General features: G+C 36.3%; 1 long non-coding RNA gene across 2 annotated transcripts; it reads right to left on the bottom strand.

The window, feature by feature from the left end:
* Nucleotides 1–10,608: 10,608 nt before the first annotated feature.
* Nucleotides 10,609–23,412, bottom strand: LOC107966934 (uncharacterized). 2 transcript variants are annotated; one of them, XR_001706990.3, is made up of 5 exons: nt 23,333–23,401; nt 22,594–22,773; nt 20,374–20,418; nt 10,884–11,029; nt 10,609–10,789 (listed from the first exon to the last, which is right to left on the bottom strand). It is a non-coding gene; the product is annotated as an uncharacterized LOC107966934 (long non-coding RNA). The 2 variants fall into 2 exon arrangements; XR_001706991.2 differs by lacking the exon at nt 22,594–22,773 and having other exon boundaries at nt 23,333–23,412.
* Between the last annotated feature and the right edge of the window lie 1,978 nt (nt 23,413–25,390).

Below are 25,390 nucleotides of genomic sequence, written 5' to 3'. Positions count from 1 at the left end.
TTCTTATTCTAATATAATAAAACTTTTTAAAAAGTAAGAAACCCAGAAAAATTACATATTTTGTCATATTATTACCCTTCTAAATAACATGTGTATCAGAAAAGAAATATAAGAAAATTAAGACATATTTTGAACTCACTAAAAATAACGACACAATATTTAAAAATTGGTGGATATGAATAAAACAATGTTTAGAAGAAAATTCACAGACTAAAATGATTATCTTGGAAAAATAGAACTGTTTAAAATTAGCGAACTAAGTTTCCCCTTAAGAATATAGAAAAAAATGGGCAACTTAAACGTAAAATACAGAAAATGAAGTAAATAAGATGAAAGCAAAAAGATAAAATAGAAAATGCATGACAATAGAGAAAATTAAGAAAGTCCAAGCTGGTCTCTAGAAAAATTAATGCAATTGATATAACCCTAGCAAGACTAATCAAAAGAGAGAGACATGCATGTCTGCACACACAAACACACACACACACACACACACACACTTAGACACATACACAGAGAGCAATAGAGAGACAGAAGAGAGAGGAAGAGAAAGAGACAAAGACAGAATTATCAATATCAGAAATGAAAAAAGGGGCTACCATTAGAGATCCTACAGATATTACAAGTACAATAAGTGACTCCCACAAACAATTTTATGTTAAGATCCTAAAAATTTAGATGAAATAGCCTAATTCTGAAAACAAAAAGAAGGCTCAGTCTATTAGGTATGCTAATCCCAGGAAGTTCAATTTAGTGGTTGCCCATCAATAAATGTATTTCCTCTTTGCAAAGATTACAACAGTAATGGATAATTGAAAAGACCTACAAATCCATAGAACATATCTATATAAAGCAAAAATTAGGGTACAGCAGAATAAAGAGGAGAAAAAGTGGGCAGAAGGGAAGAACAAGAGAAAGACTGGGCAGACAAGCAAGAGATTTCCAGGCACAGCTCCCTAGGGTCTTTCTTATTTGCACAAGGTTGTCCTTCACCTCTGGATTCAACCACTAAAAATTGAGCAGTAACACTTTGCTTCAGGAGAGTTCCCTAAATTTTCCAGCAGTTTTGGTGCCCCTCTGGCTATATGGCCAAAGAAGACTATCTATATGATTATGCCAAGTATAAATCATTCATGTATGCTGCCAGGGGAGTTTCAAATATTAAACATCACACAATAAACATTGTTTATCACACTGTCTATATCTTAGTCAAGAGCCAGTGCCAAACTTCCAAGCATCTATGCATGTAATTATATTATCCTAATCCAGCTGTAAAATCACTTTATCCTTTATACCCATATTAACATAATGAAGAAAAACAACATTATCTTATTAATGGAGGTATAGAAAGCATTTGGAGAATGACTTTTTATCCAAAATATATAAAGAATGTCTACAAATCAATAATTTGAAAACATGCAAAAAATTGCAGTGGACGTGAACATAAGCTTTCGTAAAATATGAATAAATGCCCCAAATCACATTAAAAGGGATCAATACTGTTAGTTACCGGAAAAATCCAAATTAAAACCACTGTAAGATAATACTTCCTACCACTATAATTTCTAAAATTTAATAAGCTGACAATCCCCAGTGTTGAAAAGTATGTGGAATAAATTGAACACCCACACATGTCACTGATTTAGGTCAGTAAAGTGATCCAATCACTTTAAAAAACTATGTGTTCCTTATAAGAGTAAATCTACATCTATCTGTTTACCTAGTAATTCTAGAAATTTATTCAAAAGAAATGAAGACCTATATCCACAAATAGACTTACATAAAAATGTTTAAAGTAACTTTATTCATAATGATCAACTACTAAAGAGAAAATCCTAATGTCCATTAATGGTAGCTAAATAATAAACATAATTTTGCATAAACATTTTGCATAAACAATTTTTGCACAAAGAAATTATGATATATTGGTACTTGGAATACTTCTTAGCACTATGAAAGATTACACCCTTGATACATGCTATAACATTGATGAATCTACAAAATATTATGCCAAGTGAAAGAGGCTATACACTAAAAAATACATACTGTGCAATTCCATTTATATGAAGCTAAAGAAGAGGCAAAAGTAATCTGCATAATGTAATTGAGAGAAGTAGTTGCCTAATGTTGCATTAGGGATCTTCCTGGGGTGATAGATTATTCTATGTCTCGATTGAGAAGACTGGTTACACATTTGACAAAATTTATTGAAATTATACATATAAGATCTGTGCATTTCACTGGTTGCAAAATTTATCTCAATACTAAGGAGAAAACATTGTAAAAGATACTAAATTGCAATATGTTAAAAGAAATAAGACAGATACAAATAATACCTTTATGGTTCTATTCATGTAAAGAAATACAAGAAAAGATCAGGGGGGAAACTTTCTGGAATGATAGAAAAAATGTTCTATATTTTGATTGTTATGGTGGCTCTATGGGTAAATATATCTGCCAATACTCCATCATAATGTCCATTTAATATATGTAGCTTTTACTTATGTTAATTTTACCACAATAAAAAGAAGAAAATCTTAACCCTAAATGTATATTGGAAAAGAGAGACTTAGAAACACTGTTCTGTGTATTGATATCAAGAAGTTAAAGAGCAGCAAATTAAATTCAAATGATATAGAAGGAAGAAAGTAAAGGAGATAAGAACAGAAATTAATGATGTAGAAAACAACTTGTGGTAGAGAGAATGAACAAAATCAATAGTTCTTTTTTTTTAAGTGAAAAAAGCCATTAAAATGACAAACCCCTGCCAAAAGTAATCAAGAAATAACAAGAAAAAGAAAACGATCAGTATCAGGAAAAAAGAGGTATATTAATATTGATCCTTCAGATATAAAAAAGGATCATAACAGCGTTATCCCAATACATTTTAAATGACTCGGTGTGCTATGTCCATGTCTTGAAAAATCAAACAATTAAACTGCAGGTTCAGTACACTCTTCCCTTGTATAGCAGCAGATGTTTAAAAAAGTACATTCTGGCTAGAGTATACTGAATACAACTGGGGACTTATAATTCACTGATACTTTTGTATTGTTTTTATTTGTAAAACTGTTTTATTGAAATATAGCATGTACATAGAAAAAAGGCACATTTTATCATCATATTACAAGATGAATTTTTACAAAATGATCACACCCACCTTGCTGGAGATACAGTAATGAATAAGTTATGAATATTATTCTCCTGTCTGTGATACATTATTTAAATCTGTTTTTCCCCATGAATACTTTCTTGTTCCAATGTCCTCAAGGCTTATACTCTGGTCTTTCCTTCTAATTCTTGTGAACTCATCTGCTCTAAATAAAACACAATTTTCTAGCTATCTTCCTTTTTCTATGTAATTGAAGAAAATCAGTTGGTACCACTACATTAATGACCATTTTTCTCTACTCAATGATCTCTCCTAAGATTATTTGAAGTCTTCATATTTCTCAAAATCTTGATTCTCATGTGTTCACCTTAATTCTCAGATGGAGGCTTGAGGTGGGAGATCTTTAAATGGGACCCTCATTAATGTAAGCCATCAATCTGTAAACCAACCTCTACTGGTCATCTGCACCAGTTTCTCTCTCTCTCTCTTTCTATGTGTGTCTCTCTCAGCATCTCTCTCTCTCAGGAAATATACATCCTTCTGCCTGTGGCTAGTTCATTATGCACCTTTGTTCTGAGTCTTACTCTCTTTCTTCTCAGGAAACATACCTATATTATCCCTTCTGTTTCTTTTATTTTCATTTTGCCACATCATGTCAGATTGTAACATAAAACCAAATCAAAGCAAATATCTCTAGACTCCACTCCTTACTTTAGCTGCAGTTCTATCTCTCTCCTTCTATTCACAGATTTCTTAAAAGACAGAGGAATGCGTTTTCTGTTTCCTCTCCCACTTAAATAGCTTATATTTTATTGAAACAAATATATGCCTGCACTTCACCAATTTTTTACTTACTAAGGACATCAGTGACCTCTGTGCCTTGATGCCAGTAGATATATTTTAGTTCTCATTTTACTTAACCACTCATAGAATTTCATAAATTGAATATGATCCATTTATTTAAATTTGTTTCCCTTAACTTGAATAACTACTTTTTAGTCTTTCTTAAATTACTGTGGATCCTCCCCAGAAACTTAAAACAGCAGATAGGAGTTTTGAAGATTAGAGTTATTCAGGGTTAGTGTTAGGGTCTATTTTCTTGTCAGTCTACTTCCTTTCCCCAAGATTAAAGGTTTCAATTGGTAACTTATATGGTGTTATTTCCAAGTTTTTATCACTAGACTAAGATTTTTTTGCTCTGAACCACTAACTCATATACCCAAATATTTTCATGACATCTTCACTTAGAGATTTAACAAGAATCTCAAAATCAACATGTTCAAAACTGAACTCAAGATCTCATGTCCCAACTTTGGTCAATCTCCTGCATCTCCTTTCTTAGTGAATTCCATCAGTCGATCCTCCTTTCTCTCACCTCCAATATGCAAAATCTGAACAACCTTACCTCCTAAGTATCTTTGGTAGTCGCTGAATAAACGACTCCAGTAAAACATGGCACCAAAAGAGCCTGTAAGATGTTTGGGGCTGAAACAGGGGAATAGAATGTTGTGAACTCTGGCTTTGATATAAGTAAACATAGATGTTTTAAACTTTATTTTAAAAATCAGCTTTGGAAATGCTTACATTTTTGTCACTTTTTTGGTTTTTGGTTTTGTTTTCTTATTGGCAATGAGGTGGTTTAGTTCCTGAATCATGATCCAGTCTTCTGAATTGCTTGGCAGCTCTGGGGGTCAGTTCTGTGGCATTGTCTTTTATTGCACTTACCGAAATTTTAGATTTTCTCATCCTGTTGAAATACATGATATTTGACCCATATATAGAATTCTGGATCAGAAACTTCATGAACTCAAAGATAGATCGTGGTTTCCAGGCAACCACAGCATATACTTACTTTAAAAAGTAATGGTTCAATGACAACTTGAATCATCTGATAGTTGAGTAGCTTATAGAGTTCTAAAGCTCTATACTTCTAAAAGTTCTCTCAAAAGAACTATACTCTTTGATCTAAATGCTTACACAGTTGAATCCGGCTTAATGAGGCTTTCAGGGACATCAAAATTATGTTATATTTAAATCTTATAATGGAAACCAATTGCAACAGTTTACTAAATATGTGCACCACGACTATTTTTATTCCAACTTCAAGTAACATATTTGAGGCATTATCTTTGTACACTCGTGTGTGTGTATATACATATGGCATATGACGTATATGACAAGATAATTAGAATTATGTTTAAAGCTATGCATAAGGTTGTAAAACTCCTGCTTCTGTTCTGCTCTTCATAGAAAAATGTCTCAAAAGCTTATTAATAGAAATAATAATAGCTAACATTTATTCAAATCCTACTAGATACAAGGTACTTTGCTAAGGGATTCCCATATATTACTTCATTTAGTTTTCACAAAACACCTGTGGAATAGGTGCTATTAATAACTGTATTTTCCAGACGAGAAAACTGAGGCTTAGCAAAGTGAAATAATGCTGCAACATTCAAAGGCTAATACATAAGTAGAGCCGTGATTTAAGTTTAGGAAAATACTCTGACTTCACAGTTTACAATCTTTACCTTTAGCCTATCTTACACGCAAAGAATTGCCCATTCAAGGTGTTGCTTCCTCATCATACTTTCTTTCTTTCTCTCCTCTCTGGTTCATATTCATATACCTCCACTAAATCTGCTGCTTTAATGTTATCAAAGAACCCCGTGTTGCCAAAATGCAATGGCTTCCTCAAATTCCTCAACTTTAAGGTAATTTATAATAAAATTCAAGATCTCCATTTATAAAAAGTACTCTTGCTTGACTTCTGTGATACAGCATACTATTTCGTTGTTCTTTCTTCTTTGCCTACATTTCTTCCTCCTTTACCTAAATTCTAAATGTTTTAATGGCTTTCTTCTTTTTAATTCGACACTCTCTTTTGGTGACTTTAACTCATATTGCTTACATAACATCTATATTCTGATAGATCCCAATCTATACCTCTTTACCTCATCTAGACTTTCTATGGAAGTCTAAATGTGTATATCCAAGTGCCTACGTGACCTTTCCACTCAGAAAAGATAGAGATCTCAAACGTGACGTACATAAGCAGAACTTTGAATTCTGCTCCTGGTCTCACCCTCACATCTGCTTCACCTGCAGCCTTCTCCATCTCAATTCTTGGTAACATTTTCTTTCAAGTTTCTCAGGCGAAAACCTAGAATCTTCCTTGACTGCTATCTTTCATTTACACCCCACATCCAAAGTGTCAAGGAATCTTACTGGATTTACATTCAGAATGTATTCAGCATCTGACAACTTATTAGCACCTCCTCTGCTATCACTCTGACCCAAGCCAACATTATCGTTGGCCTGAATTTCTGCAGTTAGTGTGTAAATTGGTTTCATGCCTCCAACCTTTCCAACACAAGATCTATTCTAAACATAGCAACTGGAGTGAATTTTGTAAAAAGTCAGTTAAATAAAGTCATTCCCTGCTCAAATTCTCCTGACATTTTTCTGTCTTACTCAGAGTATGTGACAAAGTCTTTACAATAACCCTGTAGACTTGCAACCCTCAGACTTCCCTGAACTTATCATTATTCTCTCCTTCTGACTCTCTTTAGCCACATACACGTGCTTCCATGCTATTTATCGAATATGTCAAGCATGCTCGTGCCTTACGTTCTTTGCACTGACTGTTCACTCTTCCTGGAAGTCTCCTCCAAATCCAAATGATTTTCTCTCTCTTCCTTAGAGTATTCGCTCAGATCTCATCCTGTCAAAGAGGCCTACCCAGCCACCCTAATTAAAAGTGAAGCTTGCACCCCCACTCATATCTCTTCAGCCCCATGCTGCCCTATATTCCATAACACTTTTCAGTTCCTAACATATCCTATAATTTATCATTTTTATTATTTATTTTCTAATGCCCTCTGCAAAAAAAGTAAGCTCCACAGGGGCAGAAAATTATGTCTGTTTTGTTCACTACCGTACTCCAAGTGCCTGGAATACTGTCTGGCATATAGTAGTGTGATATACAGCTGACCCTTAAACAACACAAGTTTGAGCTGGGCAGGTCCACTTACATGTCAATTTTCTTGTGCCCCTACCATCGCTGAGATAGCAAGACCAACCACTCTTCTTCTTCCTCTCAGCCTACTCAAAGTGAAGACGGCTAGGATGAAGATCATTATTATGACCCACTTAATTAATAGTAAATATATTTTTTCTTCTTATGGTTTTCATAGTTACATTTTCTTTTGTCTAGCTTGCTTTATTGTAGAAACACAGTATATAATACATATAACATATAAATATATTAATCAACTATTTATGTTATCAGTAAGGCTTCCAGTCAACAGTACTCCATCTTGTTCAAGGGCCAACTGTATTCACGTACACATATACATATACATAAATGTACATGTATATATGCAAAAATTATATATAATTTACACCCTTGTTTCCTTATGCTCTTCCAATCATGTACATATATATATACTAAATAAATAACTGAATGAACTCATAAAGTAGAAGGAGAAAAAAGTCAGGGCCAAGAAAAATAAAAGAAAAATACAAATGTATCAATATTATAGGCTCAAAGAACATATTTTACCAGTTCTAAAGCAGTGGCACTGAAGATCTCAGGTACTCATGTGTGCATTTATCCTTTGTCTGTTATCAAGATGTAGCTAAAGGACCATTGGAGCTTTGGTTTGAGTAACAGTCTACCACAGTGCTGATGCAGAGTTTGGCCTAAGAGTAGGTGGATCCAGTGTGTGAATATGCTGGTAGTATTAATAAATAAGTCACCTGCTGGGAAACACACACACACACACACACACACTGCACAGGTTCCCACTCATATTCATAGTTCAAATGAAGTCTCGTAGTACACCTCTAGTGAGCAGTGAGTCATGTCTCATTTGACTTGGCAATAAACTAGCACAAGCAAGTTCAGTGTTAGAAGAGAATTTGGATAACGTTTTAACTCTCCTGAGCTTCAACTTTCTCAGTATTATTATAAAAGGGCAATAACAGTGATACCAAGACCATTAGAGGTTAGAAAGATTAAAGTAAATAACATGTAGGAAACAATATTTATGATATCTTAATGTGAGAAATTCTCTTTAGGCTTAGGGTATCAGGCCAGTTAAAGGCTGAAAATACACACCTCGCTTGCACTGTCATCTTCCAAGTCACCCCGAATCTCTGGAGCCCGGTGCTGTTCTTACAATGCTTCTTAATACAGTGGAGATAAACTCTGGAAACAATATACTATTTATTTTACAATGTTTTCAAAAGCTGATTCTGATATAGGTATGTAATTATGAACAGTAAATAGCAATTTATGCTCTCTTTTCCTTATTCTCTAGTAATAGATCAAATCATTTAGTGTCCCATCAAATTAGGGGAAAAAATGAGAACATTAAGTCCAGTCAAGTAAAATGGAAGGTTTTTAAGATAATGTCTTTTGTGGGAATATGGATGGAGCTGGAGGCTAATATCCTCAGCAAGTTAACGCAGGAAGAGAAAACCAAATACCACATGTTCTCACTTATAAGCAGGAGGTAAATGATGAGAACTTGTGAACATGAAGAAGGAAATAATAGACATTGAGGTTTATTGGAGGGTGGGAGGAGAGAGAGGAGCAGAAAAAATAACTATTGGGTACTAGGCTTAATTCCTGGTGGATGAACTAATCTGTACAACAAACCCCTGTGACATGAGTTTACCTATGTAACACACCTTCACATATATCCTTGAACCTAAAATAAAAGTTAAAAAAATGGAAGACTTTTTATGTAAACTTTCACATTGTTCTGCTATGATGATAAAGCTGATGAAGGTGAACCATGAATCTCCTGGTATCAGAGAGACAAGGGTTCTATTCCTGGCTCTCTGGTTATCATCTGTCTGATTTATGTAGGCTGCTTCACTTCTCAGATTTTCAGCAATTTGTTGTCCTTTCTCAACATGAGTTTTAATAATATCTGTTTCACAAAAATTGTGGATATTAAATGAACTGTTGTATGTGAAAGTGCTCAGCACCTACTGTGAGACTATGAAGTGTTGAGTCTTTCCTTCCTCTCTTCATCTCTATTCTTTTTTCACTGCCTAATCCTTCATATTTTAATGTACCTATGCCGACGATTGTGTTTCTTATTCAGAACTTGCTTTGGAGTATTTGCCTTCTGGTTTGATTCTCTGTTACAGTTCTAGCCTCTGCTTTGTTGTGGGGATTGAGGAAAGCTCAGTCTTCCAGCCGCCCTGGATGTTAGGCTCCCTTTATTATCCGTCAACACTGATGAGACAGAGACCCCTCAGATACAAATTCAGCTTTTCTGCCTTCTTTCACCCCAGGCTTTAATTGGGTCTCAGTTTTATTGTCCAGTCTTTGTAAATAAATGTCTAGCATCAAAGTGCACCTTTATCTGGCAAATGGGAAAAGATGAAGTCTTAATTTCCCACTCCGTTTTGTTTTCTAGATTCCATGGAGACAGTTATTTCATAGTGATCTGAATCTGTCCTCTGAGTAGGTGAATTTCTGTGCTACCTTGAGCTGGACTATTGATGCATACTTAATTCTGAAAGAACACAAATATGGAAGGAGGATGTGAAACTGAAAATTATGTGTGAACATTAAGGCCCACCAAGCTGGAGGTTGAGAGATTGAACAGAATCATACAGGTTCAGGGAAAAATCTTGAAGTTGGCAAAGAAAACCAGAATTTAGGGGCCAGGTATTAATATTTCATGTATGAAAAGGTATAGAAAAATAACCTTGAAAAACTGTTTTATCCTTTAGGTTACTTTCACTAGTTGCCCAGGTTGTGCTGTAAGCCTGGCTTAGAGGGCCGGATATGATTTAGATGGCAATGGGATTAGCAACCTCTTGTGAAGACAAAGATCATGTACATTCACTCATTCGCCCCTTTGTTCATTCAGTGAAAGGAACATAATCTAAGCCCCAAGAGATCAAGGACTTGCCCTGCTTTGTTTTCTCCTATCTCCCCAGCTTCTACAAGAGTGCTGGGCATGTTATAAATATGTGTTTAAGAAAAGAATACTTGTCCCAGAGGATTGATATTTTGGGGTTTCATCCTAAGTACAGGGAGAACCTTCTGTTTAGGACTTTACCCTCCCTACTATGTCTATTCCAAAATCACACATCCTGACAAGGTTGTGCCCCTCTCAGCACCTGCCACATCTTAGACAAAAGTCTTGACCGGGAAGACAAGCACATCATCCTCATTGAAAAGGGCTGGATGCTCTGATTAAGCACAGTTTTGTGACATTCTGGGGATAATGAAAGGCCAGGATCTCATGGCCACTGTTCAGCCAAAGGAAAAGGGCCTTGCAGACCCGTTGTGTGTCATTGACAGTGTGGCTGAATGCTACAAATCAGAATGAAGGGTTGCAAAGCACAGCTCAGAAATTTACAGGGTCTGCCTGGAAATGAGACAGACATTCAACAATTTATCATGGCACTCACTATGCTTGCTTCAAGGCAGAAGGAACCATAAATACAGAGGACGAGAGTGAATCTGAAGTTTGAGCATTTTAATTCAGAACAAATAAGCATGTGGGCCTTATAGAGGCCATTGTCTCCTGGTGATTTCTTTGATTGTCATTCGTCATCTTTCTGGCAGCTAATGTGGAGGCACAGCGCCAAGTCTGTATAGGGGTACAGAAGCAACCTTGCTCTTAAATTTCAATTGTACAAGACCTAGGAAAAAAGATTTTAGAGGTCAACTTGCCTAGCCCCTGTTTTATTCAGGTAAAATTAAATCACCAAGGATATTTGGTTTTCTGCTACTCACATGACTCAAAATTCTCCTTATTCTTTATTCCACTGTAGTTTTGTTATGCTGTGCAGCAAGTTGAATTTGATAGTTAATCATGGTTTCTCTTGTTTCATTATAAAGATAGTTTTTGAAGGACATCAAATACATTGCTTAACATCTTCCTGGGAATAGAGGTAGAAAGCATACACTTTTAAAGTTAGCAGTGATGCCATCTCTTATTTTTTGGCTTTTTTTTTTAAAACTTCTATTCAGTAAACATAAAACATTACCATTTTCCAGGTTGCATTTAGAAGACAGAGTTCCATAATGAATCCATATAGCCTGTGGGTTCATAGTTTAGCTAGCCTAACCTTTTAGGAGAAATATACACGTAATCCAATAATACCACAACATAAAAGGGTCATAAACAGGGATCTATGGAAGGTCGGAGAAGTAAACCTTCGACCACTAATCCCTGGGGGGCTGGGAAGTGGTGGAAAAGTAGCACATTTCTATACAGCCACTTTGATATAGTTGAATTAATGGGGTTGTTTTGACCTTGTGACTATTTGATTGGCCAGCCTGATGCTTCAAAATGTAAACACATTATTAAAATATTACCAAGAGTAGTTACAATAGATGTTGCTAAATCTCATATTTCCTGAGTCTATCCATGACCATATCTTCACATTCCTCCTTCAGTGGTGGATAGTGGCAAGGCTATGGGGTAGAGTTTGAGGATGGGCTGCCAGTCCCATGAAGAGTAAGGATTTTTGTGGCTCACGCCTGTAATCCCAGCACTTTGGAAGGCAGAGGTGGGCAGATCAAGAGGTCAGGAGATCGAGACCTTCCTGGCTAACATGGTGAAACCCCCTCTCTACTAAAAATACAAAAAAATTAGCCGGGCGTGGTAGCAGGTGCCTGTAGTCCCAGCTACTCAGGAGGCTGAGGCAGGAGGATGGCGTGAACCTGGGAGGCCAAGCTTGCAGTCAGCTGAGATCGCACCACTGCACTCCAGCCTGGGCGACAGAGTGAGACCCCGTCTCAAAAAAAAAGAGTAAGGATTTTTGTGTTTCAAGCTCTCTCTCTCTCTCTCTCTCTATATATATATATATATGTATATATATATATGTCTATATGTGTATATATACAGTTTTTTGAGAAATAATTTACCTGTCATGAAGTTCACCCATTTAAAGTGTTCAATTCAGTTGTATTTAATATATTTATAAAGGTGTAAAACCAACACCATAGTCTTTTACCATAATTTTAGAACATTTTTATCACTCCAAAAAAAATTATACCCATTAATAGTCACTCCCCTATCCCTCCCACCCTACACACACACACACACACACACACACACACACACACACACACACACCCCTATCCCTCACCAGCCAGTAATCTCCTTTCTGTCTCCATAGGTTTGCCTATTCTGGACACACTATATAACGTGTTCTTTTTCAACTGGCTTTCTTTTCACCTAGCAGAATGTTTTTGAAGTTTATCTATGTTGTTGCATGTATCAGTATGTTATTTCTTTTTATTAGCAAATAATATTCCATTTTTTGAGTATATGACATTCGTTTATCCATTACTTGGTTAGCGGATGATTTGTTTCTAGTGTTTGTCTATTACGAATATGAATAATAATGAGTAATGCTGCTAACTAACATTTATATGCAAGTTTTTGTAAAGGTAGTTTTTATTTCTATTGGGAATATACCTAAGAGTCAAATTTGTAGATCATATGTGAACTCTATGTTTAACATTTGAGGAAATAAGGTTACTGTATATATAATTTTAATGCTGACAGTATACAGGTTTTTGTTTTTAGGGTTTACTGAAATGTCCGTGTAATGCAGCCAAGTAAAGAAGCTATATGCTCATTGTATTGGGTCTTACAAATGAGTAAGAATCACGTTATTCAAAGGATGAATAAGACACAGTGCTTCCAACAGAAAGTTCATGGCTCAGAAGGGGAGACAGATCTTGATGTTGCAAGGTGCGAGGAAGCATAAGAGAGAAGGCAGAGGGGGTGTGGGCAGGAGGGCCAAGAAAAACATCTTGAGATGGAATATTGTCAGCAGTCAGAAACTGATGGGGAAGGGGAAGGAAGCAAGAGATCATCGTATGCCAAGGCATGAATTGGGTGTAAAGGTGTGGTGTATTCACAGGAAGTCAAAAAGCACAACACGAACGGGAGACTAATGTAGAAAGAGGTGGCAGCCAATGAGTCTGAATAATCTCAGACCTAGAAACATGCCTCAAGGGAACTATTTTCCACTTTTTTCCCTTTTATCCATGAAAGGAATAAGAAATGAAAACAACTACAAACCACTTTGAAAAAAAGAACTGCCTATGAAAAAGTTTATTATTATTAAAGCGTTAATGGAAAAAGCAATACTGTATTTTCAATTCAAACAATATTCCTTTACTTTTTATTCTTAAAAGTCATAAATGCCTATTGTAGGAAAATCGGAAAATACTGGAGTATAAAATAAAAATCAATAGTAACCTTACAATCCAGAAACAACCAATTTTAACATTTTAGAATCTACCTATATTTATTTTTATATTATAGCAGCTTATACAGTGAGAACTTTAAATGCAGTTACATTTATAGAGATTAAATTATAAAAATTGTTTTAGTTGCTGTTTACAATTAATACTAGTTTATAAGCATTTTTCTGATTTACATATTATCCAAGAACAAGATTATTAAGACACCATAGAATTTCACTACAAGAAAAATTAGTCGATGAAATCTCTTATATATGGTCATTTATGACATTTTTTATCTCAACATAATCTATAAATGTTTTGATATCAGAAATAATTTCTTGACATAGTTAATTGTTCACTAAAATGATTTCTAACTATATTAATTGAAAGAAGTATTAAAAAATAAAACTATTCTTTGAAAAGAGAAAAATATTTTCTATATTTATCTGGACCTTGCAGGAAAGAGACTTTCTAGGTATACATAAAAACAGTGAAGACAGTTGCAAAGTCAATAAATAATGACTTTGATTACATTAAAAAATGTAACAACAAAACATTCAAAGAAAAATTAACAATAAAGAAAACCCAAGGAAAGTATTCACAAAATATTCGGAAGAAGTACTGGAATGAAGTGTTGCTATTCTTAGTGTATACAGAACTCGTATGTATTGTAAGTAGTGGTAGAGAGCCACTAATATAGTAATAAAGTGGGCAAAGGGTATGAATCGCCATTTCTCAAAGAAAGCCAAAGAACTAATAAACATATATATTTATTATTATTAATATTATACTTTAAGTTTTAGGGTACATGTGCACAATGTGCAGGTTACATATGTATACATATGACATGCTGGTGTGCTGCACCCACTAACTCGTCATTTAGCATTAGGTATATCTCCTAGTGCTATCCCTCCCCTCTCCCCCCACCCCACAACAGTCCCCAGAGTGTGATGTTCCCCTTCCTGTGTCCATGTGTTCTCATTGTTCAATTCCCACCTATGAGTGAGAATATGCAGTGTTTGGTTTTTTGTTCTTGCGATAGTTTACTGAGAATGATGATTTCCAACTTCATCCATGTCCCTACAAAGGACATGAACTCATCATTTTTTATGGCTGCATAGTATTCCATGGTGTATATGTGCCACATTTTCTTCATCCAGTCTATCATTGTTGGACATTTGGGTTGGTTCCAAGTCTTTGCTATTGTGAATAATGCTGCAATAAACATACGTGTGCATGCGTCTTTATAGCAGCATGATTTATAATCCTTTGGGTATATACCCAGTAACGGGATGGCTGGGTCAAATGGTATTTCCAGTTCTAGATCCCTGAGGAATCGCCACACTGACTTCCACAATGGTTGAACTAGTTTACAGTCCCACCAACAGTGTAAAAGTGTTCCTATTTCTCCACATCCTCTGCAGCACCTGTTGTTTCCTGACTTTTTAATGATTGCCATTCTAACTGGTGTGAGATGATATCTCATTGTGGTTTTGATTTGCATTTCTCTGATGGCCAGTGATGGTGAGCATTTTTTCATGTGTTTTTTGGCTGCATAAATGTCTTCTTTTGAGAAGTGTCTGTTCATGTCCTTCACCCACTTTTTGATGGGGTTGTTTGTTTTTTCCTTGTAAATTTGTTTGAGTTCATTGTAGATTCTGGATATTAGCCCTTTGTCAGATGAGTAGGTTGCGAAAATTTTCTCCAATTTTGTGGGTTGCCTGTTCACTCTGATGGTAGTTTCTTTTGCTGTGCAGAAGCTCTTTAGTTTAATTAGATCCCATTTGTCAATTTTGGCTTTTGTTGCCATTGCTTTTGGTGTTTTAGACACGAAGTCCTTGCCCGTGCCTGTGTCCTGAATGGTAATGCTTAGGTTTTCTTCTAGGGTTTTTATGGTTTTAGGTCTAACATTTAAGTCTTTAATCCATCTTGAATTGATTTTTGTATAAGGTGTAAGGAAGGGATCCAGTTTCAGCTTTCTACATATGGCTAGCCAGTTTTCCCAGCACCATTTATTAAATAGGGAATCCTTTCCCTATTGCTTGTTTTTCACATGTTTGTCAAAGATCAGATAGTTGTAGATATGTGGCATTATTTCTGAGGGCTCTGTTCTGTTCCATTGATCTATATCTCTGTTTTGGTACCAGTACCATGCTGTTTTGGTTACTGTAGCCTTGTAGTATAGTTTGAAGTCAGGTAGCGTGATGCCTCCAGCTTTGTTCTTTTGGCTTAGGATTGACTTGGCGATGCAGGCTCTTTTTTGGTTCCATATGAACTTTATTTTTTTCCAATTCTGTGAAGAAAGTCATTGGTAGCTTTATGGGGATGGCATTGAATCTATAAATTACCTTGGGCAGTATGGCCATTTTCACGATATTGATTCTTCCTACCCATGAGCATGGAATGTTCTTCCATTTGTTTGTATTCTCTTTTATTTCATTGAGCAGTGGTTTGTAGTTCTCCTTGAAGAGGTCCTTCACGTCTCTTGTAAGTTGGATTCCTAGGTATTTTATTCTCTTTGAAGCAATTGTGAATGGGAGGAAAAGAGAACTAATAAATATTTTAAAAATTGTTTTTTACTTGGTATCAAAGCAAGCATATCAATAGAAGTGGGATCTTATTATTTTGTATATCTAATTAGCAAATTTAAAATCCAATAATTTTTTACTCAACAAGGCGTCACTAAAATGTGTATTTCCTGCTCTCTTAGTATAATTGCAGTGGTCCAGACTTTCTTGTAAGCAGTTTGACGACATGCAGTACATGTCTTTGAATTGTTTATGCTAATTGATGCAATCTAAGGATGTTTTTAGCATCTGAAACAAAGATTGATGACCAAAGATATTCATGTCTGGCATTTGTATACTATATCATGTATTTTCATTATCACAAAATAATTACTATAAAGAATACAAAACAAATCATGAAATGTATACATACATATATATAATGCTATGTTGTTTTTATATTAAAAGTGATACTTGAAAGAATATTTTCTAACATGGGCTAAATCACATTATATATGTGAAAAGACAGAATACAAAACTACTTATAAAGTCTTATACCAACTTTAAAAACATAAGCAGAGAAAAAGACTTAAATGAAGCATATTTGTGATGTTAATATTGGTTTCTTCAAGGAATTAAGCTACTGTTAGCTTTCTTTTCTCTATTTCTTAAATCCTGTTCTTCATCCTGGAAAGGTAAGAAGAGTGTATACCTTGGAAGCCTTGTGCAAGGAGATGCCCGTAGAATATGTCTGGAAATATATCAGGAATGTCTCCTTAATTCTTTGCTTTTCAGTGTTTGGCAGGTCCTGAATTTGCCATGCATCCTAAATGCGAGGATTATACTTTTGTCCTGTGTTGATCCCTGCTTGATGGGGCATCCTGTCTACTTCATGGCAGCGTATCACCTAGGGTCAGAGCTTGTCCTCATAGTTTCAGTTGACACAATCCTGCTTATTATGGATAAGTTCCTTAAGACTGGGGATAGCCCCACAAAGTGGTCTGCTATCTTCATTTGCTGCTCCAGAGTGATTGTGTAATTGGGGGATGGGAGTTGTTGTGTCATATATCTTCCTGGATTTTAATTTTCATATATCTAAAATGAATATTTTGGGAGACGTTTCAGGGCATTGAAAAGTGTAGTGAATTGTGAAGTAATAAAAATGGGGCGGGACTGTATTACAAAAAAACTTCTTTGTGTCACACATAATACTAAGGCTTTTTAATTTGAGGTGATAATCCTGCTAATAGGTATTATGTCCATAGGGAACACTGCACTTTTCATATGAGCTGTCATTCAGTGATCATTGTAACCCTGGAGGTAAATGCTAGTTTCCCAAATTGCTTCTCAGTCCCCTAATGGCTGAATCTATTTCGTAATTATCTGTATCTCTATCACCTGGCTAATGCTTAGCCCTAAGTATCTGTGAAAAGTCCCAGGGATAGTAAGTGACAGGCTGTAAATTTAATGGTAGTCTGTATAATTTCGAAAGTAGAATGTTTAGACTTTTCTGTTTGGCCAAGGGGAGGTCATTTCTCAAAAACTACCTCCTCACTGAAGAGCAAAGGACACTGGCTTTCTAACCTAATTGTGAATTAAAATCTGAGATCTCGCCACCAGCTGGATGAGTTGGAGTTCTTAGGGGGTGGAATGAAGACAAGCAGAGGAAGGAGATCAAAGGTCTGAACATTTAAAACCTTCCCTGGTGAGGTGGGAGCAGCTGATGAAACCACTGGCAGGCAAACCTCCTTGCACTTAACTGCAAAGTGCTCTGATTTGGTGATCTGAAGGAAGACCTTCTGCTATAATTGACACATAACCAGATGGAAAATAGTATCTATGTGATTTCAGGAAAATGTAGGGACACATTTTACCTTTAGAATTGTGCTGTATAATACAAATAGAATATGTGCCACATATGTAATTGTAAATTTTCTGGTAGCCACATTAAAAAGGTGAAAATAAAAAAGCAGGTGAAATAATTATATTTAATAACATATTTTATTTAACTCAATACATCTAAAATTTTATCATTTCAGCATGTAGTTGGTATAAAAAATATTAATGAACAATTTAACATTTTTTTCAGAGGAAGTCTTTGGAATCTGGTGTGTGTTTTACACTTACGGTGCATCTCACTTTGAACTAGGCACATTTTGGGTGCTCCCATGTGGCAAGTGGCTCCTGTATTGTACGGTACAGATCCAGATTCCATGTTTTGCTCTTGAAATCTAAAGCCTGGGGCTCAGACTTGCTTGGGAACACAATATAATTTGGGCTGTGCAAAAGGCCTCTATGGATGATGTACACTTTTGTGCTTTTAAACTTTGAAGTTCAAACAGCTTTTTCATATACACTATGTCATTTAATCATCAGTCATCTAATCAACCATCAACTAAGTTGTATTAGTTTCCTGGGGCTGCTGTAAAAAAGTTCCACAAACTGAATTGCTTAAACAACAGCAATATACTGTCTCGTACTTCTGGAGGTCAGGAGTCTAAAATCAAGGTGTTCACAGAGCCATCCTTTCTCTGAAGTTATAAATTCCATCCCACGCTCCAATCACACAATCACTCTGGAGTAGGAGACAGAGACTTGCTTCAGGTCTCTCTCCTAGCTTCTGGTAGTTTCTTGGCTTGTGGCAGCATGATTGTTATCTGCACATGGTGTTTTTGCTGTATGTGTGTCTGTGTCCAAATTTTCCTGTGCTATAAGGACAATAGCCATATTGGATTAGGGGCCTACCCCACCCCAGTATAATCTCATCTTAACCTAACTAATTACGTCTACTGAAAACCTATTACCAAATAAGGCACATTCTGAAGTACTGGGGTCAGAACTTAAACATGTGAATTTTGAAGGGACACATTCAACCCATAACACAGGCTTGAAGAAGCAATCACCAATTACTCTGCCTTAGTCTGACTGATTTTGCGCTATTAGCTGCACATGGTGTGTGTGTCCATGTACATCTGGGTCTGAGTTTGTGTATATATATTTCTTCTCATTTTCTCGGGGACCTTCTCATGACTGCAGCTTCTAAGCATTCTTCAGCACATAGTAGGCACTGAATACATGTTTGCTGAAAAACAGAATGAAAAAGCAGATTTGTGGCAAACTAAGACCCATGTTCGTGGTGCTATTACCACATTAGGGAGGTGTGTACCTTTTATGACATGTCTTTGCTTTGGCTGGAATCCCCTGTTTTCAGTGCTTTATAACATTTATTATAAATTCCATCTGGATGGAAACTTGGCTAAGCTTCTTGACCTTGAGCTTTTAATTGATAGTATGCTTATTGGAGAATGCAAAATATGAGTTCTAGTCTTTGTGATGCTCTTTTATGCCCGTATAATTTACAAATAGTGATGCCACAAAAGGCTCTTTCTGACTTCGTTATCAGTTTTTACAGAAATAAAATATAGATGCCCTAATGATAGACCTATAAAGTAAGAGCCAGACAGAGTAAAGCTGTGTGGTGGCAGTGTCTTGAACAACCAGTTGTCTTATTGTGGAAATGCGTTTTTTCAGGTACTCCTAACGAGAGCTCGCCTCCTGCCACAGGCTAAGCTAAAGACAGTTCACATCTACCTTCACAGGGCCTCTTTCTCATAAAGGGGATGCAGGCCACCCTCGAGCTGAGCACCACCTGTTTGTCCATATATATACTTCCAAATCTCAATCCAGCTGCTTGGATTTTATTTCAGATTCTACAGTGCGGATTACACATTACTGGTGTTAGAGATGCTAATGTGTGTTTTGTGATTTTGCGATATAATGTATCTAAATTCATCTGTTTATTGAACTAATGTTTGTTGAGTACCTGTTGTGTGCTCAGTGCTGGGGTATACACACATAAATGAGACTATATGTCTGTCCTTGAAGACTCACAGTCTAATCAGTGAGAGATAGTGGACATAAACAATTCACACTGCAATGAGGAGAGGTCAATAGTACAGTTAGGACAGGACACTTAGAGGACACAGAGAAGGAATTTTTCACTGTGAGCATTAAGTGAGGTGGAAGGCAACTCATCCTAGCTCTACATGAATTTCATACAGAGTAAGCTCACTGCTTTTTGCAAATGTTGGAAAATTAGTAAAGATTAACACGTTCTGTGAAGAGGGAGTTGCAACAACAACAATAACAAAACAGAAAAGGAAAAAAGATTAACATGAAGCAGAAAGTACCACAGGAAAATAATAATGACTTTTCTTGGATCTAATGGTGCACATTGAGAAGGCACGCTTTAAACCACACATGTAATGGCTTCCCAGTAACTGAGCCAGACCCTGTGTGGGCCAAACAGCTCCCATGTTGACATCTAGAAGTCCCTCCTGCTTGCTCTCTTCTTCGTCATGAAAATGATAACAAGTGTGTGCATGCTGTACACTGAACCTTTAAACAATTTTCTGATTTTCTCATGTAATCATCATGACCCTATGTTGTTGTTTTTCCATATTCATCCTGCAGACCAGAAAACTGAAGCTTGGGGAGATTACAAGACTTACCCAATATCATGTGGTGTTTTGTAGTTGTATTTGCCATCTTTCTTGCTGTTGAAAATGAAAGAAATCAAAATTGTAATTACCCTAAACAGACTAGACAACTTATTGGTCAATTATCTAGACAATGCAAGGGTAGATGTGGTGGTAGGATTGGAAACAGGGGTGACAATGGCATTGGAATTTTCTCTACACTGAATCTGTCACTTTATAAATGTTGGCTTCATTTTCTCAAGTAAGTTTCTCTGTGTGGTAGTGTACCCTTTCCCTGGCAATTTCAAGGGCATGTTCTAGTAGATTGACTGCTAGGAAGTCACAGGGGTCTTTCCAACCACTGTCAGATACAAAATCCCACAGGAGGACTCTGATTGGCTCATTTTGGGTAAGCCCACAGGTAACCTCTCACTACAACTGGGCCAAAGGTCACCATCAACAAAGCCATGTGTTTTGAAGCATTTCTTGAAGGAAAGATGATGTTGTTTAAGGTAGTAAGAGTTACCAAAGTTTACCACAATGGTGAAGTTGGAACTGAAATCCATACTTTATGACTCCACACGTTCTGACATTCAGAATGCCATAGTGATTTTCAAGTTGTATATCTAAAGGACTTTCTGTCACTTGTACTTGGATGTTTCGCAGGTACCTTGAACTCAACTGATGTCAGAGCCAACTTGCCCTGTGCTGCCATAGCCTCCAGCCCCATGCCCACCTGGTCTTCATCCAGTTTTGTTATATCACTGACAGTTGCTCCAGGGCTGCATTATAACTTCCACGGGCCCTGGGCACTTTTGTTTCCTCCATAAGAATATTAAAAGTTATATTTTATTGCATTGGTATAAAGAAGAATATATTAATATTATATGTTTAAGCATTGTCTTTGCTAAAGTTCATTTTGCTCTTTGGATTAAAAGAAAATCAAAAAATTTCTTGACAACCCCTCTAAAAATTTTGTGGGCCCCAGGCACCATGTCTGCTGAGCCTAATGAGTAAGTTGACCCTGAATTGGTCTGAATGGGACTGAATCACGCAAGATACAAATTAGAGATTTATCTTTAACATTTTCTTACCCCATCCCCACATCTTAATCACCATCTGTCATCAAATTTACAACCTAATTTTCTTCCCAATTCCAAATCCTCTTTATTATTATTTTTTTCTATCTTCACTTTCACCCTCCATGCTCTTGCCTCTTGACTGGTTTCCTCACATGCACTGTTATATTTTTCTAAGCTATTATCATTAGTACAGCCACAATTATATTTTAAAAACAAATCTATGGCTAAAACCCTTCAAGTGCTTCCTCTTCTCCTTGGGACAATGAAAAAAAATAACCTTAACATAACCTGTAAGTTCTTGGAACAGCCAGTCCCTGCCTGCCTCATTAAACTGATCCCACAGGACTCTGGTTCACTTTTCCTGCCTTGGCCACATTGAGCTTCCCTCAGTCCTTTGAATGCAGCTTTAGCCTTTGCATCTCAGGACCTTGAAGCGTATTCTTTCCTCTGGAATGCCCTTTCTTCTTCGAGACACGTCACATTAATTACCAATAATTCCTTACATCTTGCCTCAAGTGTCACTTTATCAGGGAATCCTTCCCTAAACTACCTCACACAGCTTAGATCAAATAATATGTTTCCTTGGCAAACTGTATTTCTTATTTGTAGTGCTTTTCAAAATCGTAATTAAATATCTAATTATATAAATACTAATTTAATGTCCATCTCACCCACCAGAGGGTAAGTTTCATATCTAATTTCTTTATCATTGCATCCCCACTGTGCCATCTACACAAGACCTCAAAATCTGTTGATTGAACGAATGAATTAAAAATGTGCTGTTATATCCACAAATATTTCATATTTTTAAATTCACAACGAAGGTTTTTTGAGCCTACCCAATGCCAGGGACTCTAGTAGGCTCTGAAGACATAAGACATTCAAATCATTCCCCGTATGGAGTTTTCTTCTACATGGTGAGACATGTAAAAATTAGGTCAATAACAAATTAGTTACGTTCTCTCTAGTTGTATTTAGTGTTCTAAAGGAATGAGCAGGATGCTGACTTAGCCTTTGAAAACTGCCTAATCTTAGATGCTAGAACAACATGGTTCTTAACTTTGGGAACAGTTTTTTTTTTCTCTTTGCCTTGAATTCTCTGTGAGATATGCAGAGCATAGAAGGGTTGAGGAGTCTGTGGGCTCACTCTGTTGCCTACATTGACTCATACCTGCTGATTAGGACACTTAGTTGCACTGAACAAAAGGCCAGATGGGAGTTTGAAGCTTTTTAATATTTATACTGATATTCTTCTGTTTTGTTGTTTTAGATTTTATCCTGATGGTGATTTAGCACTGATTGGGTTAGGTGGTTATTGAGAATGAAGCTCTGGAAAAGATAAATTGGATTCCTGAAAATAAATACAAGTATTGATAAATATATTACATGGTAAAACTAGTATGGAAAGTCAACAACTGACATGCTCTTTATTACTGATAGCATGGGCCTGTCATCTCCCAGAACTTATAAACCAGAAAGTATCTATATATACTATACATATGTTTGGGAAATTGGGTACAATCACAGGAACATGAGCCAGTCCAAAAACTTTTGATGGTGAATGAACAAGTACACAGGGAAATTTATTAATACTGGCCTCTCATGTAATAGTGACCATTCTTTATTTTATATACTGATTTATGGCATAAAGCATTGAATTAAAACCTTATTTTATGGTTGATGCGTCAGAGACTCAATGAAATGTAATTTGCCTAATACTGCAAAATCTTAGTGATGCTACTCAGTCTAGGGATTGACTAGATATTGTAATGTTCCTGCTTTAACACATTGCTTTGCCTCTTCCTTTATCAATTGACTCACAATCAACTCTTAACTAATTTGCACATGTGCTGAGCACATTGTAGTTTGAATAGACCAAACCATTTATCACAAAATTATGTTATACTTACTTACTAGCATACCTCCTTTTCCTCGCTGTCAATTCCTCTGTGTTCAGGACTTTACATAATAATAACAGTCTGAGACAAACAAGAGTAGGAAAATAAGTAGGTGAAAAATATCTCCACTCAAGTACCGAGGCAGACCTATCATGTGCCATAAGATGGAGAGCCAAACATAATCAGTGAACATCCTTAAAACTATCACAGAGAAGCAAGGTTTTTGCAGTGAAGAGTTTGTTCTTTAGAGTTAGAAAGAATTAGAAATGTAACCACTACTTATTTTGTTTGATAACCTTGGACAATTTAATTTACTACTTTAAGTCTTGTGTGTTTCTCCTTTAAACATGAGATAATAAAACCTACTAGCATAGTCATTGTGTGAGTTTATTCTTCTCTATCCAAAAGCTGCTTGGAGGGGAAATGGGAATCTGCAGCATTGCCTCTTCACTCATCCATCCCCCCCTAATTTCCTTTGCAAAAAGGTAGCCATTTATAAAATGATCACTTAGCTCGTGAGATAATTATTGGGCCAGGAAGAAATCAGTGTGCACTAAAATGCCCTAGAGTGTATTTCAGCACATTTGCCACTGCACAGAGCTCATTGGAGAATGGTACCATTCCAAGATGTAGATACAGGATTCAGAGATGTGGGACTCAGAAGCTTAGGCTCAGAACCTAAACCCTAGGCTCCAACCCAGATTCACTAAATTGTCCTGCATTGCAGCATTAGTCACTGCCCAGCTTTTAATAATGTGACGCTTTTTCACATTTTCCCATCTGTAAAATATGAATAATAATAGTACAATAGTTTCCTCTTATCTGCAGTTTTACTTTCCATGATTTCAGTTACCTGTGGCCAACTGTGTTCCAAAAATATTAAATATAAAATTCCAGAAATGAACAATCCAAAAGTTTTAAATTGCAGGCCATTCTGATGAACTCTCATGCCATCCAGAGGGACATGAATCCTCCATTTTTCCAGCATGCCCACATGGCATATTCCACCCACCCGAGTCATTTAGTGACCTTCTTTGGTTATCAGATCGACTGCCACAGTGTTGCAGTACTTAAATTGAAGTAATGTTTATTTTACTTTAAAATGATCCCAAAGTACAAGAGTAGTGGTACTGGCATACTTTTGTAATTGTCCTGTTTTATTATTAGTTATTGTTGTTCATCTCTTACTGTGCTTAATTTATAAATTAAGCTTTATTATAGGTATGTATGTACAGGAAGAAAAAAACATCTGGTATCCTTGGTTTCAGGTACTCACTAGGGGTCTTGGAATGTATCCCCTGTGGATAAAGGGGGAGTATTGTAACTGTATCAAAAGTAGTTGTTGGATAAATTGAGTTAAAGCAGGTAAGAGGCCTAAAGGAATGCCTGACTAGAGTCAGTGCTCAATAAGCATGGACTGAATGAACTATCTTATGAAGCGGATTATTACAATTCCTGTTTTAAAGATGAGGACACTGGAAGCCAGAGAGATTTTGTCACCAGTAGAAGGTACTAGAGCCAGCATTTGAACCGGGCCAGGTGACTATAAATTGCATTAGCAAATGTTATGCACTTTTGAGTAGGGAGGGTACAGAAAAAATAGGCTTTTGAACATTTCCTTCCTCAATTCTCTGTTGCACAAATAAGAGGGGAGAAAAGGGGTGGCTTAACTTTCAGTAACACAGTGTGGCACATGCAGATTCATTTCTACATTCCGGTGAAATCAGTTGTCAAAAGACACAAAGAATTGAATGGGGTTTAGAGTGAAAACTGAGCCTGAAAGACTGGTAATGTTTATCTCTTATCTAGATAGTCACTGGCTGTTTCTCCCCAACTCCAGTTATATCAATAAAACAGTTAATTTGCTCTTCTTTGAAAGTGAGGAGGAGGAAATGAGTTTGGGAGCTTAAGAATTATGAAAGAAGCTACTAAGCCACTGTGGAGAGAAATCAAAGATTGCTTGGAATTTTGCAGAACATCCATGTCATCATTCATTGTGCAGACTCCAGTGAAAGGAAAAACATATAAAGAGGGACAAGAGAGAAAAGATGAGGGTGTGTGTGTGGGGGT

This window comes from Pan troglodytes, chromosome 8 (genome assembly GCF_028858775.2).
Source record: "Pan troglodytes isolate AG18354 chromosome 8, NHGRI_mPanTro3-v2.0_pri, whole genome shotgun sequence".
NCBI lineage: Eukaryota > Metazoa > Chordata > Mammalia > Primates > Hominidae > Pan > Pan troglodytes.
The sequence above is the reverse complement of the archived record's forward strand: the minus strand, read 5'-3'. Positions and strand labels throughout refer to the sequence as shown.